Source organism: Petaurus breviceps, unplaced genomic scaffold, assembly GCF_028583685.1.
Source record: "Petaurus breviceps papuanus isolate PSGF00001 unplaced genomic scaffold, PetGlider_PUasm1.0 90750, whole genome shotgun sequence".
Taxonomy (NCBI): Eukaryota; Metazoa; Chordata; class Mammalia; order Diprotodontia; family Petauridae; genus Petaurus; species Petaurus breviceps.
Window position 1 is genome coordinate 6,817,123 of NW_027187335.1, and position 23,152 is coordinate 6,840,274.

The 23,152-nt window shown below is 35.4% G+C and overlaps 1 pseudogene; it reads left to right on the forward strand.

The window, feature by feature from the left end:
• Positions 1-8,371: 8,371 nt before the first annotated feature.
• On the forward strand, positions 8,372-11,616 carry LOC138145866 (5'-3' exoribonuclease 2 pseudogene; annotated as a pseudogene).
• The last annotated feature ends 11,536 nt before the right edge of the window (positions 11,617-23,152 follow it).

Here is a 23,152-nt window from a genome sequence, read left to right on the forward strand (position 1 = left end):
GCGACTTGGTATATTTTTAAATTACCTTCTAGGAAAAGATTTAAGAAGAAAGCAGAGTTTATGACTATTATCAAAGTGTGGTTTACAAATAAATTATCCATTATAATCAACAACAATGACTTTCCTCTGGCTGTCTTCTGTTCTGGCTAATATCACTTCACTTATTTTCAAGAAAAGAAGAAACGCTATACACATATTAAAACTACCTCAAATGCAATATTTATAAAGGATGATCAGCAAGATGACAGGGTGACATTCTTGGAATAATTCCCACCTTTTCCTCCCTGGAAATGACAATACATGTGCTAGATATAAATAATATTTCAACAAAAAATCTGGAGAAGTAAAACATCCACCAAATGTAAAGACTTCTGAAACAAAGAAAGAAGAAGTCACTGATTTTAAGAATACTCTTTCCATAATCCATTGTTGTAGTCCACATCATTAATGAAACTACCCTTTGGCCATGTTGAAATTTAATCTTTACTTCACAGCAATTAATGCAATATATTTTTCCCTACCACTACCCCTGAAAGGGGGAGAGGATTGAAGTTTCCTAGCCCTGAATGGAAAAGGTAGACAAAGTGAAACCAAACTCTAGACAACGAGGCTTCTAGTCACTGAAAAGAATATTATTGGGTGGCTGGGTTGTGCAGTGAGTCAAGCATCGGCCCTGGAGTCAGGAGGACCTGAGTTCGGTTCTGGCTTCAGACACTTAACACCCATGCAAAAAAACTAGCAGTGTAACCTTGGGCAAGTTACTTAATCCCAATTGCCCTCCAAAAAGGCAAAAAAAAGAGTATTATTAAACTGCGTCTAAACCTTTCTTTTTTCCCTTTTCTTTATAACACCATTGCCCTTGCATGAAAAAATCTTAACACTCTCACTTGAGTTGTAGGAAAGAGTTGAAGTTTTCATGTTTGTCTGGCCTACACAAGAAAACTCCTTATCAATGACTGCAGGAAAGGTTGAAGTGCAGGGCACTCAAAATGGTAACTTATCAGGAGAAATGTGACAAGAAGGTCTAGAGAGATAGTTTATGGAAAGCGTAATCACAAAGCAGATAAGCTGGCTGTGAGATGGATAAGGAAAGAAAGAAAAAACAATAAAATTTCAAAAAAAGGCAAATAATGTCAAGAAAATCCTAATCAATGAAATAAATTTATATCATGTTTTAGGTTAAGACAAGGTTATTATATTTTTGGCTTCTCATTCATTAATTAAGATTCAAGAGGGTTAAAAAAAAGCAGAGGAACAGGAAATTGAATTATAATCCATTGCACAAAACCCAAGTCCCCTCAAAAGTGATTTCTGTCTTTTTTTTTGTTCTTTTTTTTTTTAAGAGAGGGTATGGTAAAATGTCGGAGAGTGACACAGTTTGGGAAAGGGAAAGGAAAACAAAATTAATGTCAGAAAATCTCCTGGTAAGACCAAATTTGAAAAATGTTGACATAAATTTTTTTTGATTTCTTGACCAAGCTGCAAGGCTGCGGAATATAGGTTTTTAAGAACAATATAGAGGATGGTCTGGGAGGAGAAAAAAATGGGAGTCAGACCTCAAACAAGGGGAGAAAAGAATGAAGGAGAGCTCCTTATTCTCATAAAGAAGGAGAGGCAGCAAGGACCTCATAATAAATTCCAATCATGGCAAGTGGACACCTCAGTAGAAATCTTTCCTCAAAGAGAGAATAAATTTCAGGATTTCATTCTTTGACTAACCACTTCTTCAATCTTCAGAAGAAAGGATATGTAATTTCCAATAAATAACTAATGTAGAAGGAACAATATGAGTCCATGATGAGAAAACATAGGTCTTAAAATTGGCAGTGGTTTCATGGACGGTAGTAGCTTGTATACATTTTTCATCACCTCATTCACAAAATTTCATTTCTAGGAATGAGTCTGATGAGAAGATAGACTCTCAAAATACAATAAAACAAATTTGAAGAGAGGAAAGGATTAAATCTATAGTCACACTATTAGTTGACTTGGACAGAGGAGGAAGTGAAGTTTGCTTTGCTAAACTTTGTTTTAAGTTGAGTTTACTGAAGCTCTATTTTATATGTTGGACAAAGAAAATATTAAAAAAAACAGAACATATAAAACTAAGGTCTATGATTGTGAGAGTATAATTCATATTATCCTAGAAAGAGAAAGAAATAAAAAAGGTAAACACAGTAACAGTTCTTTCAAAAATGATTCCATGAAAGTCAATTAATTTGAAGATAAACATGTGAGAGTGTTTGTGTAGGTACTCTTTTCTTTTTTGCTTTTTTTTTTTTGCAGGGTAACTGGGGTTAAGTGACTTACCCAAGGTCACATGGCTAGTAAGCATTAAGTGCCTGAGATTGTATTTGAATTCAGATCCTCCTGATGCCAGGGTTGGTGCTCTATTTACTGTACCACCTAGCCTACCCTGTAGGTACTATTTTTTTATCTTTTTTTTAAAGCAATTGGGGTTAAGTAACTTGCTCAAGGTTACACAGCCAGTATATTTCTGGGTGTGGTGCTAAGTGTCTGAGTCCAGATTCAATCCCAGGTCATCCCAAATCTGAGGCTGGTGCTCTTACTCACTGTGCTCCATGGACACCCCAGCCCTGTAGGTACTCTTAATCCCTTTCAAACTTGCCCTGGGAAACATAAGGAATGAATGAAAAAAAAATTCACAGATGTATAAAAAAAATAGCTTGGAAGATGGTGAGAAGTTTCTGGGGGAAAAATAACCAAGATTAAACCAGTATAAGAAAAAATATTGCAGAGACCAAATACTTTTTAAAAAAAGAAAGGAAGATGCTTACAAGAGAATTTAATGGAGAAAATCACAAACTTAATCATTATAACCTTCAATTTGAATGTAGTGAATTCCATAATAATAATGGAGACTGGTAGAATAGATAAGAAAACTTTTTCTGCATACAACATATTTTAAAATAAAGACATATATGGAATGAAAATTACAGTTAGAAAAAATGTGTAATATGTCAGGATATTTCACCAACATCATAACTGCAATTATGATTTCAGAAAATGTAGTATTAAAAAACTTACAGTGTCAAAGAGATAAACAAGTTAAATGAATTATGTTTAAAGGAGCCATAGACAATAAAGAAGGGCATTCACATATTTATACAAAATAATATAGTGCCTTAATTTATAAAGGAATAATAAATTGAATTTTTAAATGGCATTGCTAGTAATACAACATTTAAATGAAACTTTATAGCTGTTTCTCTCACATCTGGGTAAATCTAACAGAAAGAAATAAAAAGGAAAAGAAAGTTGCAAAGACTCATCAGAAAAAAATAGATTTTCAATACTTATGGTATCTTCTAAATAGGAAACTTAAAGAATATACAAAATCATTGTATCATATAGTGTCCATATATCTTTACAAAAATAGATTATTCATTGGAATTCAAGGAATTCATGAATAAATATAAATGGATAGGAATATCAAACAACTCTTTATATATTACATCACAATGAAAGAGGAATTAATACTAGGAAAATTTTTTAAAAAGATATGGAGACTTAAAAGGAGACTAAGGACATCTTACTTAAGGTGAAGGACAAAATACAAATTATACCAATAATAACTAAGAAAGTGAAAATGATACAATAGACCAGAATTTCTAAGATATTACTAAATCATGTCTTGGAGGGAGAAAATAGGTCTCTGAAAATGTACTTTGAGAAAACAGGAAAAAAATGAAAATTAATCAATTTAGCATGTAATTTGAAATTAGCAAATTCCAACAAGCACCACATAAAACATCTTCCCTCCCACTCCCCACCCCCAACCCTCCAGCACTTTGGAGGAGGGGATGCAAAGAAATTGGGATTAAGTGACTTGCCTGAGGTCACATGGCTAGTGTTAAGTGTCTAAAGCTGAATTTGAACTCAGGTCTTCCTATCTCCAGGACTGGTGCTCTATTCACTGTGCCACTTAGCCTCTACATAAGACATCTTAAAACTGTAGTATAACTGATAAAATTGAAAACCAACAGAATATGAAAATGTTAAATAAAACTAACATAGATATTTGAATATCAAAATTGCAAACAAAAATGTACTAATGATTAAAGAAGAGCGACAAAGAGAGAGGGAAAAAAGACAAAGAAAGGAAGAGAGACAGACAAGGAAAAGAAGAAAACCAAATTAACAAAATAATAGCCATGATTGGTTGAATTCAGTATAAAGAAAAAAAAATAATTAGCAGAAATTATAATACACAATTATATTTTGGGCAAGTAAAACCGAGAAGAGAAGGAATGAATAAAATATATGAAAAATGTGAAATACCCAGTTTATCAAAGTAAGAAACACACATCTCCAAAAACCTTATGTCATAAAAAGAAACTGAATAAATTAAACCTGAACTAACAAAGATACTTTGGAGTGAAAATTTAAATAGAAATAAGTAACTATGACAAAAAATTTTTCAGCCACTGAGAAAAAAGATACTCCATCAAACTTCTTTTATGAAGCAAATATTCTCATGACCTTCAAACCAGAAAAGACTTTCAAGAAGTCAAAGGATACTTAAATAGCAGAACTTTAGGAAAACAACAGAATTACATATAAAACCACCACCACCACCACCATCATCAACAACAACAACAAAAAATCCCCACAGGATTACCTCAATAGAGATACATAATGCCTTTAAGAAAATAAAAATACAAAAAAAGCAAATGCAAGAAGGGAATTTTATTGAAATCACACACACATACATATATACACATATGCCTGTATGTATATGTATAATTCTATATAAAAGCTTGCATTATTTTGCATTGGAAAAACACTAGCTGTTTTTCCAACAAGGTAAAATTAGCATGTACCTTCTACTGCTACTATTTCATAAAATTCTAGGAATTCTAGCTATACAAATAAATTAAATGGGAGAAATTAATGGTATAAACAGCAACAAAGTGTAATGCAATGCCAAGGAAAGGCAACTTCCCAAGGTTCAGAATACCAGCATAGGTGCTCTCCATTTTATTCAGTGACCAACCAAGAACAGAGAAGGTCAAAACATGACATCATTCAAAATACAGCATTTACTAAGTGTGATTAAATAATCTCCAAGTACTACCCCACCCCAGGACCTTCCATTCATTCAATCAAAGTCCCTGTTCTAAATACTACTCCACCCCTAGGCTGTACCTTCATTTAGTCCATCACAAAGCCCCTCTTCTTAAATGGAGATTAGTTTCCAATAATAAGTAAAGTACATTCATTTGTTCAATCATAGAACACAAAAAGGTCAAAAGTTCCCCACCCCTGCATCACAATTGAATCTACCCCAGAGTTACATCAAGTTTAAGCACAGTACTTAATACCCAAATGGAGGTCTTTTCTTCATCTTGACAGGAGGCAAGTTCTCAGCAATCTTAGTTCCTGGGGAGACAAGGCTTAGCAAGGTCACAAGATACATTGCCAGTCCCTTCATTAATTCATCCTCTGTCTGTAGAACAGTCCTAGAACCCCTGAAAACATTAGCAAAACCCTCTCCCAGGATTTCTGTAAACATACAACAAGAAAATCCTTCTTCAGGGCTTCTGAACCAACAGAAAGGTTCCCAGACCCCTGCAACAACAGCACTGTCCTTCACCAGTGGACAGTATTCACTCTCTGTCTGCAGGACAGTCTCAGGAGCTCTTAGCCAACAGCCAGGTTCCAGGACTTCTTCAACAAAAGGACTGTCTTTCACCAGTGGACAAATCTGGCAAAACAACATCAAAACAGACAGACAAAGTGCCAGCAAAACAGCCATGTCTCCTCAGTCCTTGGAAGCTCAGGGGGCAGGTCTCAAAAGTCCAGGGTGATTCAAAGTGGCCCTCCACAATCCTCTCAGTCTCTCTCTGTCTCCACGTGGGTGCTGTTTCCAAAAAAGTTCTGCCTCTCTCTCTCTTCATGGCAGCTCAGGGGATAGGTCTCAAAAGTCCAGGGCAGTTCAAAGTGGCCTCCAGCAATTCTCTCAGTCTCTCTCTGCCTCCACAAGGTGCCACTTCCAAAAAGCTCTTCTGCCTCTCTCTTGTGTCTCTCCAAATCTACATCACCAGCTCCTCCCAGTTCAGGACTTTCTTTTCACATCAACAAGTCCATCCCACAGGTGGGATTAACAAGCTCTGGGTTTTAACACAATCAATTTGAAAACCAAGCCAATACAGTATATTCCATTACTATCACACAAAGATAGGAAAAAATTCGCACTATTTGTAAAAAGCATTGTGTTTTGTTTTTAAAAACTCAGAGAATCATGTTTTAAAATGAATCTAGACAATAGCTTTAATAAAGTAGCAGGATTCAGAATAAAACCAGAAAAAAACATCAGGTTTTTTAATATAGTATTACCAAAACCCAGGATGAAATGATAGAAAGGAAAATTCCCTTTAAAATAATTTCAAAATCCATTAAAATGTCTGAAATTCATGCTATCAAACTATACTCAAGATTTACAAAAATATATAAAACTATCACAATTCTTTACTAAAGTATGGAAGTTCCCTTTGGACAAGGACTATTTAAAAATACTTTCTTTGCATCCTTATTACCTTTCATGGTTTCTTTAAGTAGGCATTTAATTGTTATATTAGATGGGAAATGGAGAGATAAGTATCGTTCATATTTTTTTGCACCAATAAAACTAAATATCTTTATACTACCTAAATTAAACTGCAGATTTAGTACCATGATAACCAAAGTACCAAGGGATCATTTCATAGATTTGGATAAAATAATAAAATTGATTTTGGGACACAAAATACATAATATATAGATTATGCCAGTTCTAGTGTATGAAAGAAAATGATGGGGCAAAAACAAGCTGGAATGATTATAATGTAACTAGCATTTCCAGATGTTAAAATATTTTATAAAAATAATTATTAACATTTAAGTGGGTAGACAGGTATGATCCTAGCCTGGTACCTTTCTCTGAGGAGAGCAGAGTGCTCAGCCTCTGGTCTCAACCTCCTTTTTCCCTCCTCATCATAGTATGAATCTCATTCAGAGAATGGTGGCCAGAAAAACATCACCTTGAAAGCTACACCTAAATAGACCAATGAGGTCAGACATAACATATATGGGAAACACAACCCATGTCCATCTTTGTACTTTAAGCAGCTTGCCCACAGTTCATGATGCTGGTATGTGTCAAAGGTAGGATTGAAAACCAGGTCATTCTGACTCCAAGACTAATTCTCTATTTATTATATGCAAAATAATTAGAACTAGATCATAAATTATAAGAAGACATATTAGTCCTAGATAAAGATAGGAATTTTAATAATTAACATGGGATAAATCCAAAGACCCCAGATTCTGGGATAAGAATTCACTATTTGACAAAAACTGCTTGTAAATCTGGAAAACATCTTACAATATATACCAAGATAAGTTCAAAATGGTTACATGATTTAGCCTAAAGGATGATACCATTAACAAATTGAGAGACAAAGGAACAGTTTTCACATCAGATTTATTCATAAGGGAAGAATTATGACCAAACAAGATAGAGAGCATTATGAAATATAAAATGGATAATGTTTATTATATTAAATCAAAAAAGGCTTTGCAGAAACAAAACCAATGTAGCCGTGATTATAAGGAAAGCAGAAATCTAGGAGACAATTTTTATAACAAGTGTTTCTAAAAAAGATCTCATTTCTCAAATATATAGAGAACTGGGTCAAATTCATAAGAATACAAGTCATTCCCCAACTGATAAATGGTCAAAGGATATGACTAGGCAGTTTTCAGATGAAGAAATCAAAACTATCTGCAGTCATATGAAAAATGTTCTAAATCATTAATGCTTATAGAAATCATATTAAAACAACTCTGAGATATCACCTCACATCTTTCATATTGACTAATATGACAAAAAAGGAAAATGAGATATGTACAAGAGGATGTGGGGAAATTTATACATTAATGCATTGTTGGTGGGGTTGTGAAGTGATCCAACCATTCTAAAAACAATTTGGAACTATGCACAAAGGGCAACCAATTCACATATTCTTTGATTCAGCAACACCACTTCTAGGTCTGTATCTTACAGAGATCATAAAAGAGGGAAATTACCTATATGCACAGAAATATTTGTAGCAGTTCTTTTCATGGTAGAAAAGAATTGGAAGTTGATGGGATGTCCATCAACTGGGAATGACTGAACAAGTTGTGGTATGTGAAAGTAATGGAATACTATTCTATAAGAATATATTTTGTAAGAAATGATAAGCAGGGAAGTGCCTACACTCTGCCGCCGCTGCCTGTCTCTCTGGTTACGTTTTTTTGTTGTTTGTTTGTTTTGTTTTTTCCGGGACCGGGCTTGTCTACTCAAAAAGCACCCAACTGACACCAAGGGAGTCCTGGCTTTCTTTCACTGGCTGAGCCACAAGTATCCATCCATCATCATGAACTGCATGGATGAAAAGCCCAAAAACTGCAATGGCATCAAGATCCCAGTTGATACCAGTAAACCTAATCCAAATGAAGTAGAGTTAGATAATCTATATTTGGATATGAATGGAATCATCCATCCTTGTACACATCCTGAAGACAAACCAGCATCAAAAAATGAAGATGAGATGATGGTTTCAATTTTTGAATATATTTATAGACTCTTCAATATAGTAAGACCAAGACAACTTCTCTACATGGCAATAGATGGAGTAGCTCCACGTGCTAAGATGAACCAGCAGCATTCCAGGAGGTTTAGAGCATCAAAGGAAGGAATGGAAGCAACTATAGGAAAGCAATGAGTCAGGGAAGAAATACTGTCAAAAGGTGGCTTTCTTCCTCCAGAAGAGATCAAAGAAAGATTTGACAGCAATTGTATTACACCTGGACCTGAGTTCATGGACAATCTTGCTAAATGCTTTTATATTGCATTGCTGACCGTTTAAATAATGACCCTGGGTGGAAAAATCTAACAGTTATTTTCTCTGATACTAGTGTTCCTGGTGAAGGAGAACATAAAATCATGATTATATTAGAAGACAAAGAGCTCAACCTAACTATGATCCAAACACTCATTGCTTATGTGGAGAAGATGCTGATCTAATTATGCTTGGACTTGCCACATGTGAGCCAGACTTTACAGTTATTAGGGAAGAATTCAAGCCCAACAAGCCCAAACCATGTGGTCTTTGTAATCAACTTGGGCGTGAGGTCAAGGACCGCAGGGTTTGCCAAGGGAAAAACAGGGAGAGCATGATCAGTTTGAAGAAAGTCTTCCTGCTCCAGAAAGAGAGTTTAACTACATTCGACTAAATGTGCTTCGTGAGTATTTAAAAAGAGAATTAAGTATGGCCAGCCTGCACTTTTGGTATTGAGAGGAGCATCAATGACTGAGTTTTCATGTATTTCTTTGTGGGAAATGACTTCCTTCCACATTATTCTTCTTTGGAGATTAGAGAAGGAACAATTGACCGTTTAGTTAATATATAAAAAAATGTGATACATAAAACAGGGGGTTACATTACAGAGAGTGGTTACGTCAATCTACAAAGAGTACAAATGATCATGTTAGCTGTTGGTGAAGTTGAAGATAGCATTTTTAAAAAGAGAAAGGATGATGAGGAAAGATTTAAAAGAAGGCAGAAATAAAAAAGAAAAAGAATGAAGAGGGATCAGCCAGCTTTTGCTCCTAGTGGAATTTTAATTCCTCAAGACTTGGGTGCAAGAAATTCACATGGATCTCAAGTAGCAAGTAATCCAAGACAAGAGGCCTATGAAATGAGAATGCACAATAACTCTAGTCCTTTAACATCTCCCAATACTAGTTTCACTTCTGATGGCTCCCCATCTCCAGGAGGACGAATTAAGTGAAAATCAGAAGACAGTGACAGTGAACCTGAGCCAGAGGATAACTTCAGGTTATGGGAATCTGGTTGGAAGCAATGGTATTATAAGAATAAATTGGATGTTGATGCGGCTGATGAGAAATTCCGTCGTAAATTTGTGCAGTCTTATGTTGAAGGACTATGTTGGGTTCTTCGATATTATTACCAGGGCTGTGCTTTCTGGAAGTGGTATTATACCTTCCATTATGCACCATTTGCTTCAGACTTTGAAGGTATTGAAGATATGCCCTCTGATTTTGAAAAGGGTACAAGACCGTTTAAGCCACTGTAGCAGCTTATGGGGGTGTTTTCAGCTGCAAATGGTAAATTTTTACCTCCATCATGGAGAAAGCTTATGAGTGACCCTGAATCTAGTATAACTGACTTCTAACCTGAAGATTTTACAATTGATTTGAATGGGAAGAAATATGCTTGGCAAGGTGTTGCCCTATTACCATTTGTTGATGAACGTCATCTCAGAGCTTCTCTGGAAGAAGTTTACCCTGACCTTGTGCCTGATGAAACTAGAAGAAATAGTCTTGGCGGTGATGCAATGTTAGAGGGAAAATACCATCCACTTAGTGACTTCCTTTCAGAACTTTACAAAACAGGTTCCACATAGGCAGTAGATTTACCACCTGAACTTTGTCATGGGATCCAAGGAAAACTGACTTTACATGAAGAAGCCATTCTTCCAGATCAGATAGTATATTCTCCTGTTCCAGTGTTGTGAGATTTGACACAGAACACTGCAATCAGTATTAATTTTAAAGACCTACAGTTTGCTGAAGATTACATTTTTAAAGCTACAGTGTTACCAGGAACCAGAAAGCCTGCAACTGTACTTAAACATAGTGATTGGGAAAAATCTAGCAATGGACGGCAGTGGAGACCACAGCTTGGCTTTAACTGAGACCAAAGACCAGTTCACGTGGGTCAACATTTAGGACACTAGGTCACGTCATGCCAAGTGGTCCAAGAGGTAGACCTTACAGCAATGCTGTGCCACCTGGAAATTACCAGGGAAATTTATACAGGCCAATGATAAGAGGACAAGCACAGATTCCAAAGCTTATGTCAAATATGAGAACACATGATTTATGGAGAAGCCCTACTCCTTCCATCAACCAAGATTTGACAGAGCTGCAACTGAGCTTTTCCTGCCTTGGAACCATATGCTGCAATCCCAAAATGCAGCATTTCAACAAAATCAATATCAGCTCCTAGGAGGCCCAGGTGGTTATAAACCAAGACGTGATGATTGTGGAGGGAGACAGGGATATAGCCCTGGAAGGAATTACCCTTTGCCACCTCCCTCAGGAAGATACAACTGGAATTAAGCTTTTGTAAAGCTTTCTTAAATACTTTCATCATTCTTCAATTTTATGCTGTTTGTGGAAAAGGAGCATCTTTATCAAACAGTAGTTTAAGAACTATGATACTTGATATATTTGTTTTAACCGTGTATATTTCTTACAGATCTGATTTTCAGTGTTTTATGTTGCTTTCTAATTGTGTAATGAATAATACAGTGGATTTCAATTTACTACTTTACTCATGAGAGACATTTGATTAATAGAAAAGTGCTGTTTTTTTAAATTGTAGTTAAGAATCTAACTGTATTACTGCAAATTTCAAAACAGTGTATACTAGCTCATCCAAAATACATACTGATTTTTAATTAATGCACAAAAATTAGGTCTGAGCACTTGAGGTAGAGTCTTTAACCAACTAGAAAACACATGTTTAAGACAATCTACTGTTCAATATTCCTTTGAAGACATTTAATTATTGTATCTGAGAATTTCTGGACCATTTTAGTAAAAAAAATATCAACTTAAAAAAAAAGAAATTATAAGCAAGCAGATATCAGAAAAACAAACAAACAAAAAACCTAAAAGACATACCTGAACTGATTCAAAGTGAAGTGGGCAGAACCAGGAGAACACTGTGCCCACTAAAAGCAACATTGGATATTGGTCAACTAAGATTGGCTTATCTATTCTTAGCAATAAAATGATCTAAGATAATCTCAAAGGATGCATGATGGAAAATCCTATCCACATCTCTAGAAAAAAAAAACTAATGAAATCTGAATGAGATGAAATCACACTATTTTCATTTTTTTCATATTTCTTCCCTTTTGTTCTGTTACTTCTTTTATAAGATCACTAATATGAAAATATATTTTTATAAGATTGCTCATATATAACCTATATCAAATCATTTGGTATCTTAGGAAAAAGACATGGGAGAGGAGAGATGGAGAAAATTTGGAAATCAAACTTTTATCAAAAATGAATGTTAAAAATTGCTTTTACATTTATTTTTTAAAAATACTATTAAAAAAGAACTAACATAGGAGTCCTGGATAAAGAACCCTTTCTCTCTACCCCAATGACACCTTCTACCCTCAGCCTCCACAAGCCCAAGAATGAATACAAAGTCATAAGGTAACAGAGTTCTGGGGGAGATGGTGGTCTAGTGAGACCAGCTTCTTGGTGAAGTAACTGTCTTAATGCTCCCATGCTCTCCTATCTGCCATAATGAATATGAAGTCATAAGGAGGCATTTAAAGATTTATCAGAATTGATGCAAAGTGAAGCTAAGTGGAACCAGAAAAAATAATATGTGCTATTTATTAAGAACTATAAATTCATAGAACAAGAATAAATATCAAACCTTAAGAAAGTGAAATTATGATGACCAAGTTTGACAATGAAAGATAGATACACAAATGAACTTCCCTCTAATCTTTACAGAGGTGGGAAATTTTGAAAGCTGAATACAGCATATTCTGTCATACTTGATTGTTGTGTTGGATTGCTGAGCTGCTTTATTTTTTTTTTAATCTTTATAATGAGTAATGGGCCTCTGTTTAGGTGAAAAAGGAAAGAATAAATTAAGGAAAGATGAAATAAAATCAAAATCTATATGTAAATAGCATGGGAAAGGTTTTAAAATAGAAATAGAAACATTAGTAAATGGAAAATATTAAATAAACAGGACCCAGTTGCAATTGCATATAACAGTTCAGTTGTTGTTGTTGTTGTTTTTTAATAAATTCGGGGACATGAATTACTCTAGGAAGAACTATTTCTTAAAGGCTACTGGAAAGTTTGGAAGCAATTAGAAATTTAGTTTAACCAAACTCTTACAACATATAAGCTACATTTGAATATATGATCTAAATATTGAAAGACATCATTTTCCAAAAAAAAAAAAAGGATAAAGTAAAATACAAAGGAAAAAAGTGGTACTGTTGCACACATGACCAAGAGGGACATACTGTACTAAACAGGATACCAAAATTGCCTTAGGGTGGCTAGGTGGTACAGTGAGTAAAGCGCACACCTTGGAGTCAGGAGGACCTGAGTTCGGTTCAGGCCTCAGACACTTAAGACCCACACAAAAAAAGTAGCTGTGTAACTTTGGGCAATTTACTTCACCCCAATTGCCCCCCAAAAGGCAAAAAAATAATGTAAATTTAAAGTACATAAAACTTTTTAAAGGTTATACATAAAATAAATAATGAACAAATGTTGATGGAAAAAAAGAACAAATTCTTGAGTGGGAAGCATATTGACATAAAATATTTTTGATGCAAACTGGAAAAATAATTAAATGGCTGACTTTGGAGTCCGGAGAACCTGGGATCAAATATGACCTCTGACCAACTAGGGGCAGCACTAACCTTTTCAGTGATCCAAATAATTCTCTAAATATATAAAGTGAAGTTTTCCATCTATTTAGTAGACAAAATTTCCCTCCAGGAGTTCCTTATATTAATGAAAAACAACAATAACAAGGAATAGCCTTATACCAATGAAATATGCCCCCTAACTTAATGGTGATGCAAATCATATCATATCATATCATATCATATCATATCATATCATATCATATCATATCTATCTATCTATCTATCTATCTATCAGTGTGTATGTACACACATAAACTTTGCACTGAGAAGAACAAAATACATTAGTTCCTAACAGTGTCTGACACATAATTAAAACTTAAATATTTTTTGTTTACTGGCATTTGGTCAAAAGATGTAAACAGCTTTCAAAAGAACTGCGAACAAAAAATAGCAATGTAATAAAAATGTTCTATCATTCTAAGAAAATTACAAATGAAAATAACTCAGAGGGTTTACTCAACACCCAGAAAGATGCTAATAAAAAAAGAAAAGGTAATTTTTCTGGGGCTGTGTAGAAATAGGCACACTAGTTGATTACTGATGTAGCTGTGAATTAGTCCAACCATTTTGAAAAACAATTTGGAATTTTAGGATAAAATGTTATGCTTTTATGACCAATAACTTCATGGGCATATACCTTAAGAAAGATAAAAAAGAAAATATATCTACATATTTTCCATATATATGTTTTCTATATGATATATGTGTGTATATTTATGTGCATATATATTCATCTCAAGGATATTATATATACACATGTAGAATCATTTTTTAGGGTTTTGTTAAGATAAATATTTCCACTTATTGTGGAAATTTTGACATATGAATTGAATGTGGCATTGTTAGGCTACCAAAAAAAAAGTAAAATAGCAGTAATTCAGAAAAATATGAGATAGCCTGAATGAATGAATGTGGAACTCGGTAATAATATACTCATGATTCAAATAATGTAAATGAAAAATAACACTCAAAGGAGTTGAACTTTGATGAATTATAATATCCTATTTCTCCTAGAGGACAGATAATGAAAACTCCTTTTGTCTGGTTCTAATGGTACCCCAAGTGAGGAATCTTTTATATAATCATAAGAAAAGTTAGCTTTATCAATCAATTTTGTTTCTTTGTTACAAGGGAAAGTTCAATATGTTAGACTATATCAGAAAATGAGTATCATACAAAATGAAAAGCAACAATAACTTAAAAATATGTATTTAAAAGAGACTCAAATATTAAAATTCTCTATATTGAATAACAAGAAAATAAGTTTGTATTGTATCAAGAACAGTCAATTTGAAGTCAGATATGTTGTTTGAAGCTTAGTTTGGACCTAACTTTGATTGAGCTTAGTTAGTCTGATCTTCATAATTCAGTTACTACATTTATTAAAAAAGGTTCCATAATTCTTACACTATAGGCTTGTTGTGAGGATCCGCTGAGAGGACATATGTGAAGGATGTATAAATATGAATTATTGTTGTGTTTAAACAGTGATTCTATTTTCAAATATTCTTTGGTCTTTAAGTTAAGAATAAAGTTGTGTTTTATTGTAGCTATCGAACTCCAAATTGAATGTCATTTCATTTTTCATTTGTAAAATAGAAAGACTTACTATTGAAAATTGTCAATCATTTACCAGATAAAGGGGCAGAAATAGACCTTCACTGTCCACCGATGTATGGCAAAATTTATCATTTGTCAGTGCACTCTGGAGAAATCCAAGATCCTGGACAATAGGCTGTCTGTAACTTGACTGACCTTCATAGGGTATTACAGCCAATTCTTTATCGCACTTTGAAGGATAGCACAGAGCTATTGTAATTTGAACTTAGGCATTAAAAGGAGACAAAATCGCTTGCATTACACCTTGCCTCTGATAGTACTTAAAACATTTGAAGATAATTTTTCTTCTGTTCACTGGAGACTCACCTGCAGGCGGAGACTTGTTGGTTGCTTTCCTTAGTTTACTCTTACTCATTCACAAAATTCAGGAAAAAAAAAACAAAAACAAACAAAAAAAACCCTTAAGTTTTGTTTTGTTTTGCTTTTCAGATTTTATTAACAGCAAAGAAATCATCGGTATTGAATTCTTTCTGTTTTTCCTTCCTTCCTCTGCCTCCATCTGCCTGCCCTTCCTCCCTCTTTTCCCCTTTTCCTTTGCTCCTTTCTCTCTCCCTGTCTCCCTTTCTCCCTCTCTCCAATCCTTTCTAAGTTTCTCCATAAGTCTTCTAGAGTTGTGATTCTATATTGCAGTGATTGGAGTTCAACAGTTTTTTTGAAAATATTTTCCTTTACCTTACTATCATTGTAAAAATTGTTCTAATTGTTCTCACTTAATTATGTATGTTTGGACAGGTCAAATTACTTTAAATATATTCTTTTATTTTTTTTTAAATGCTTTATTAACTTCTGGTTTACATCATTGTTTTCCGCCTGATTTTGAGTTATTCCCCTACCCACCACCTGAAAATAGTGGTCCTACAGGATATCCCCTATTCCAATCTGCTCTTTCTCAAATCTTCTCCCATACCCCCTTAGATTTTTCCAGTAGGGCATGGAGGATCTCTATGGCCCAATGCCTGTATATCTTATTTCCCCATTACATGTAAAATAGTATTAATAATAGTATTTATATATTTTTAAATATTTTATTTTAAAACTTTGAATTCCAGATTCATTCCCTTCCTTCATTGTCACCCACCCTTACTGGGAAGATAAGCAATTCAGTATAGGTTGTACATGTGTAGCTATGCAAAACATTACCATAGTAAATATATTGTAAAAGACTGACTATATTTCCCTCCCTCTTATACCTCCTCCCACTTGTTCTATTCTCTACTTTGATCCTGTCCCTTTTCAAAAGTGGGTGCTTCCAACATCCCCTCCCCTCCAGCCTGCCCTCCCTTCCATAATCCCCCCCTTTCATCCCCTTCCTCACTACTCTCCTGTAGGGTGAGAGACCCTATTTAGTGTTTATGTCATTTCCTCCCTGAGCCAAATTCAATGAGAATAAGTTAGACCAATTCCCTTTTGCCTTCCTGTTCTTCCCCTCCCTTGTAAACATTTTTTCCTTGCCTCTTCTTTATAAGATAGTTTACCCCATTCTGTTTTGCCCCATCTCCTCTCATATTCCTCTCTGACCTCTTAATTTCAAATTTTAAGTATCATCCCTTCCTATTAAATTGGTCCTTGGCCCTCTATCTATGCATACCTGTAAACACATACACACACATTCACATATGTATTCATATACCCATATACCCTCCTTCAACTATTTTCATACAGAGAAAAGTTTCATCAGTTGCAATTATCATTTTTCCATGTAGGAATGTAAATAGTTCAATTTTCATAAGTTCCTTATGACTCCTTTTCCCTGTTTACCTTCTCAAGCTTCTCTTACTTCTTGTATCTGAACGTGTTTTTCTCTTCAACTCTGGTTTTTTTCATCAAGAATACTTGAAAGTGCTCTGTTCCACTGATTGACCATATTTTCCCCTGAAACACAATAGTCAGATTTACTGGGTAGGTGATTCTTGGTTTTAATCCCAGCTCCTTTGATCTCCACAATATCATATTCCAAGCCCTTCCATCCCTCAGTATAGAAACTGCCAGATCCTGCGTTATCCTGATTGTGTTTCCACAATATTTAAATTGTTTCTTCCTGGCTCCTTGTAATATTTTCTCCTTGATCTGGGAATTATGGAACCTGGCTATAATATTCCTAGGAGTTTTCTTTTTCTGATACTTTTCAGGAGGTGATTGGTGGATTCTTTCAACCTCTATTTTGCCCTGTAGTTCTAAAACATCAGGGCAGTTTTCCTTGAGAATTTCTTGAAGGATGATTTCTAGGTTCTTTCTTTGATCATGGCTTTCAGGTAGTCCAATAATTTTTAAATTATCTCTCCTGGATCTCTTTTCTGGGTTGGTGATTTTTCCAATGAGATATTTCACATTGCCTTCTATTCTTTCATTTGTTTGCATCTGATGAACAGCATCTCGATTTCTCATAAAGTTACTAGCTTCCATTTGCTCCAATCTAATTCTGAAGAAATTATTCTCCTCAGTGAGCTTTTGAGATTCTTTTTCCATCTTGCAAATTTGGCTTTTGAAGGCATTCTTCTCCTCATTGCCCTTTTGAGCCTCTTTTGCTATTTGAGTTAGTCTACATTTTTTGGTGTTATTTTCCTCAGTCAAGCTACTGTCTCTCATTTCATACTTTCTTGCATCATTCTCATTTCTCTTCCCAATTTTTCCTCCAGTTCTCTTGTTTGCTTCTAAAGGTCCTCTATGGCCTGTAGTCAGCTCATATTTTTCTTGGGAGCTTTTGGTGCAGGAGTTCTGACTTCACTGTCTTCCTCCTGTTCCATGTTTGATCCTTTTTGTCACCAAAATAGGAGTGTAAAGTTGTGGTGCCCTGTTTATTTTGCTTCCTTTGCCTTCTCATGTCACCACTCAGTCACTTGACCCCTGGGCTTTTTGCCACAATAGGACTCTACCACCAGACAGGGGAGCTTCATCCCAAAAGGCAGTGTTTCTCAGCTGCCAAAGGTATTAGTTGGGTGCCCTCTCTGAAGCCTCAACACGCTCTGGCAAGCTGGTTTCACACCCCAGGACCTCTACCCTAGACTGCAATCCAGATCCAAGGAGCTTAAAGCAAAAGCAATTACCTCTCAGAGGGGTTGCTTGGTCCCCCTACACTCTGAAGGCCAGGAGCTGAAGCCACCAAATAGGGGTCGTGGCTCCTCAGTAGCCTCTCACGCTGGGGAAAGAGACCAATGTGCTCCCAACTCCTGGATCCCAAAGACCATACTGCACTGACCTCTTACTTTGTCCTTCACATCTGTGTGCATAATTCTGGAAACTGCCACAGCTGCTGGTGATCTGAAGTCCCTCCAGCTGGTGGTTAGTCAGGCCCACCCTGGGGCTAAAGCCTAGGGTGTGGGGCTGGGCTGGGTTCCCAGAGCACTGTGTTGGGAGATTCCTGCCAGCCTGCTGGGCTGTTCTCAGAGGGAGGTTAGGTTCTTTGTGTCATTTTTTGGGTTCTGTAGCTCCAAAGTTTGTTTAGAGTCCCCTTTTACTTGAATTGGAGTTGGTAGGAGCCAGAGCAGTGCGGAGGTCCTGTTTCTACCACACCATCTTGACTCCGCCCTGAATTTATTCTTTGCATAATACCCGTGTTTCCCCGATAATAAGACCCATCCCGAAAATAAGCCCTCCCTTTACTGTGTAAGATTCCTCTAAAATAAGCCCTCCCCCGAAAATAAGCCCTATTGAGATTACTACTGTAGTGAAGGTGATCCCCTGTGCTACATGCTACATTACAGTACCCTCTGTATGCACCGTCCCCCCACCCCCCGGGTGAAACTCTCGCTGCGCTCCGAGCTGCATCCAATCAGAACTGCAGCAGTGAGCGCGTCATCCTGTTCTTCCCCAGTGATTTGCTTATTGAATAAAGGTACATTTTTTTGTTCACATTTACCTGTTTATTAAAAATGCTGTCAAGGTTCATTAAAATAAGCCCTCCCCTGAAAATAAGGCCTCTGGTGTTTTTCTGTCCAAAAGAAATTAATAAGACAGTGTCTTATTATCGGGGAAACATGGGTAGTTCCTTTAAATATTTTTATTACAAACATATTCTTTTAGTAGTAATTCCTACTACATTTTGCTCAGCCATTCCTTAATTGGTGGCATCCATTTTGTTTCCATCTCTTTGCTACAAAACAAGAAAAGGGTTCTCTTACTATTATTTTTATACATATAGTTGTTTAATCCCCTCAGTTCCCTCTCCATCTTTGCAGGCATATGCTTAGTAATAGAATAGCTGACTTAAAGAGTATTAATACTTTAGTGACCTTATGGTCTAATTTAAAATTTATTTGTAAAATAGAATACTTCATAAATTGATCAATAGCACCAATGTATATCTGTTCTCCTATAGATCTTACAGCAATTACTGATTTCACTTTTAAACAAAAATGTCATTCTGATATACAATAGACTTCAAAGAAATATTAATTTGTTTCCCCCTAATCCTTAGTTATTTAGAATATTTTGAAGTGGTTGTTGATTGATTCTTTTTTCTTTTCTTTTTTTTGAGAGTTACCTAGTCCATATTCTTTGACCATTTAGATATTTGGGAATTACTTTTCTTAAATGTTGTAATAGGTTCTTGTATTTGTTGAATATCAGAACTTTATTATAGAATTTGGTTTAAAAAATCTTCCTCTGTCTTGATTAATGGTCTCTTGTTTCTAATAGTGTTACTTTTTTGAGCAGAATGTTTTTAAAATTGTCCCTCTTATATTCTACTATGTTTCCCCAATAATAAGACACTGTCTTATTATTATTTTGGACAGAAAAACACCAGAGGGCTTATTTTCAGGGGAGGGCTTATTTTAATGAACATTGACAGCAATTTTAATAAACAGGTAAATGTGAACAAAAAAATGTTCCTTTATTCAATAATGAATTCAATAAAGAACAGGATGATGCGCTCACTGCTGCAGCTCTGATTGGATGCAGCTCGGAGCGTTTCACTGGGAGGGGGGAGCGGTGCATACAGAGGGTACCATGTGTAGCGCAGGGGATCACCTTCACTACAATAGCAATCTCAATAGGGCTTATTTTTGGGGGAGGACTTATTTTAGAGGAATCTTACACAGTAAGGGGAGGGCTTATTTTCGGGATAGGTCTTATTATCAGGGAAACACGGTATGATCATCTCTCTCTCTCTCTCTCTCTCTCTCTCTCTCTCACTCTCTCTCTCTCTCGCTCACCCTCCCTCTCATCAAGAACACTATTTATGTCCCTAAAATTTCTTCATTATATAGTTTTATATTCAACTCATACATTTATTTAGAGCTTATTTTTCTGTATGGTCTTAGAAGTTGATCTAGAGGCGGCCAGGTGGCACAGTGAGTAAGAGCACCAGCCCCAGTCAGGATGACCTGGGATCGAATCTGGGCTCAGATACTAAGCACCACACCCAGAAATATACTGGCCGTGTAAAGTTGAGCAAATTACTTAACCCCAATTGTTAAAAAGAAGAAGAAGAAGTTGATCTAAATCTAATTTCTGGTAGATTTTGTTTCTGGTATTCCTAAAACTATTTGTTAGAGTAAAGTCATGCATATGAAACAATACAAAGGTTTTTCCTGAGAACTTACTTAATCTGTCAGTGCTCTAAGCAACTCTCTGAGACTACAGATAGGAGAAAAGGTGTAGAGCTCATTAATGTGTGAAGTTTCTTGCTTAATTTTCCTACACCAGTGAAATCAACGGTCTAGTTTTTATTGGTACTTTTGTCAATAATTTAAATCCTTGAGTTTATCAAATGTTATATAAGAATGATTGATTGACTCTCATTCTTGTATACCTAATCTGATCCACTGATTAAATCTGATACCTAGAAAATGTTGTGGATTCATAGATTTCAATAAAGGGACAAACTGCTTAAACAACTAAGGTTAGGATTGTTTCTACAGTGGTATGCAAATCTCTTTGTCTTGGTGGAAAAATGAAAAAGTGTGATTGAGTAACGAAACAAACTACCCATACCTTTGGAACCTTTAAATAGTTGAGGAATTTTAGCAATTCCCTAGGGTTTCTGTCCAGTGGGTGAATATTCAATTTCGAGCTAAGTTCCTGTGAGAAAAATCACTCTTAGGGTAGGGGCAGGACAAAGATTCTCTATCTCTTTCATCCTTTCTATTGACCAAGTCATTGGAGAGAAAACATCCCTTGGAAACAAAGGCATCCAGTTAGGAGCAGATAACAACATACTGGGAATAAATGAGGACACAGAGTTGTAAGAGGGAGAAGAATCTTTAAACAGACACCTATGCTCAGAGCCTAAGAAAGAGTTATTTCTGATGAGAGCTTCATGAGGCTACATAAATGGAAATATATATATATGTGTGTGTGTGTGTGTGTATTATGCATATGTGTGTATACATACATACATGTATATATATATATTCATATGAATGTATGTATATGTATCCAAAAGAACTCCAAGTGCAGACACTTGTGAGATATTCCTTTGCAACACTTATTCCCTACATTTTTTTTGAGAGAAAGAGATAGAAGGTTGTTTTTGCTTTTTTATTTGAAGTGGTGGTGGTCGCAAGGTCAAGTCACTTGTCTAGGGTCATACAGTTAGTAAGTATGAAGGATCTTAGGTAGGATTTGAACTTAGCTCCTCCTTACTCCAGGGCCAAAGTTCTATCTACTCTGCCACCTAGCAGCCCAATTTTTTTAGATGACAATCAGCTTTATTGAGTATTTGTGTATTTCAATGTCTCTTTTTGTCTCATCACCTCTTTGCTTTTAAGTTTTAATCCACTCTCCTTGGAAACCTTGTTGTTCAAGGTGAAGAGTGTGTCTACTATTTGTGTTGGGGACATTTTTTCTACAATTATTTTTGTGAAGAATTTGCCTTTGTAATTGAAGAATTTGCCTTTGCTTGACATTACATATACTGTCTTAGTAAATAGAATTTTCTGAATGTTAATTGAGTCTATTGATTGATAATCAATGTAAAATAGACCAAGGATTCTTTTGAGTAATAATACTACGAATCCTAGAATCATTAGGCTAGTACTTCTCTCCCTCTGAAGATTTACTCTATCAGTGCTAGTGAGGCCAAGAGAAGTAGTCCTATCAAGAGTACTGCATATTCATTACTGCTTTGCAATATAATTTGAGTTCTGATAAGGCAAGGTCTTGATCCTTTTGCTGCCATTACTCTCCACATTATTTTCCTGTCATTTCCATGTCAAAGGTAATTACCTTTTCTTCCTCTGATGATTTTTTTAAATGTCTAGATAAAATAACTGGTAATTTGATTGATATGAAATTAAATTTTGAAATTAATTTGGAAGGATAGTCATTTTTACTGAATTGGCACAATCCAACCATGAGTACTAAACACATCTCCAATGATTCAAAACTTCCTTATCTCTGAAAAGAGTCTTTCAAAAGTAATTGATATGTCTTAAGTGTATGTTGGTAGGATGACTCCCAGAGAGTTTATGTAATCTGTATTTATTCTAAATGGGATTTCTCTTCCTGCTGTATTTTGTTGGTAATGTGAATAACATAATATATGATTTCTCTAGTTTAATTTATATTCTACTACCATATGCTAGTTAAAATCCTGAATATAACTTTAGAAAAGTTAGTTAAGATAAATATTTGCTGATTACTGAATGAGAATACTTCGAATGTTCCTTTCCTTTTATTCTGCCCTTCTTTCTTCAGAAAGCACAGACCCTGATCTCTAATTCTTACACTTACTTTTTAATTTCCTCTCTGTCATCTGTGCTGGAGTTTTAATGACCACTATTCATTCTGTAATTGTCCACTTGTCAATATTCTAAAAGCTTCCTCTCAGGATCCTTTTTCCTCCCTACCTCAGTCTCAAAATATGAAGCCCTCCATGGCTTCTGACTCCAATATATTGTTTATGCTCGGATCCACTGAATAGGCACTTAGACAAACTTTCTTCTCCTCTGATAAGACCTATCTTCCAGGGCAAGCAAGATTCTGTTGGTGTTGTTTAGTTTTGTTTATTTGTTTTTGGAGGGAGACATCTTGA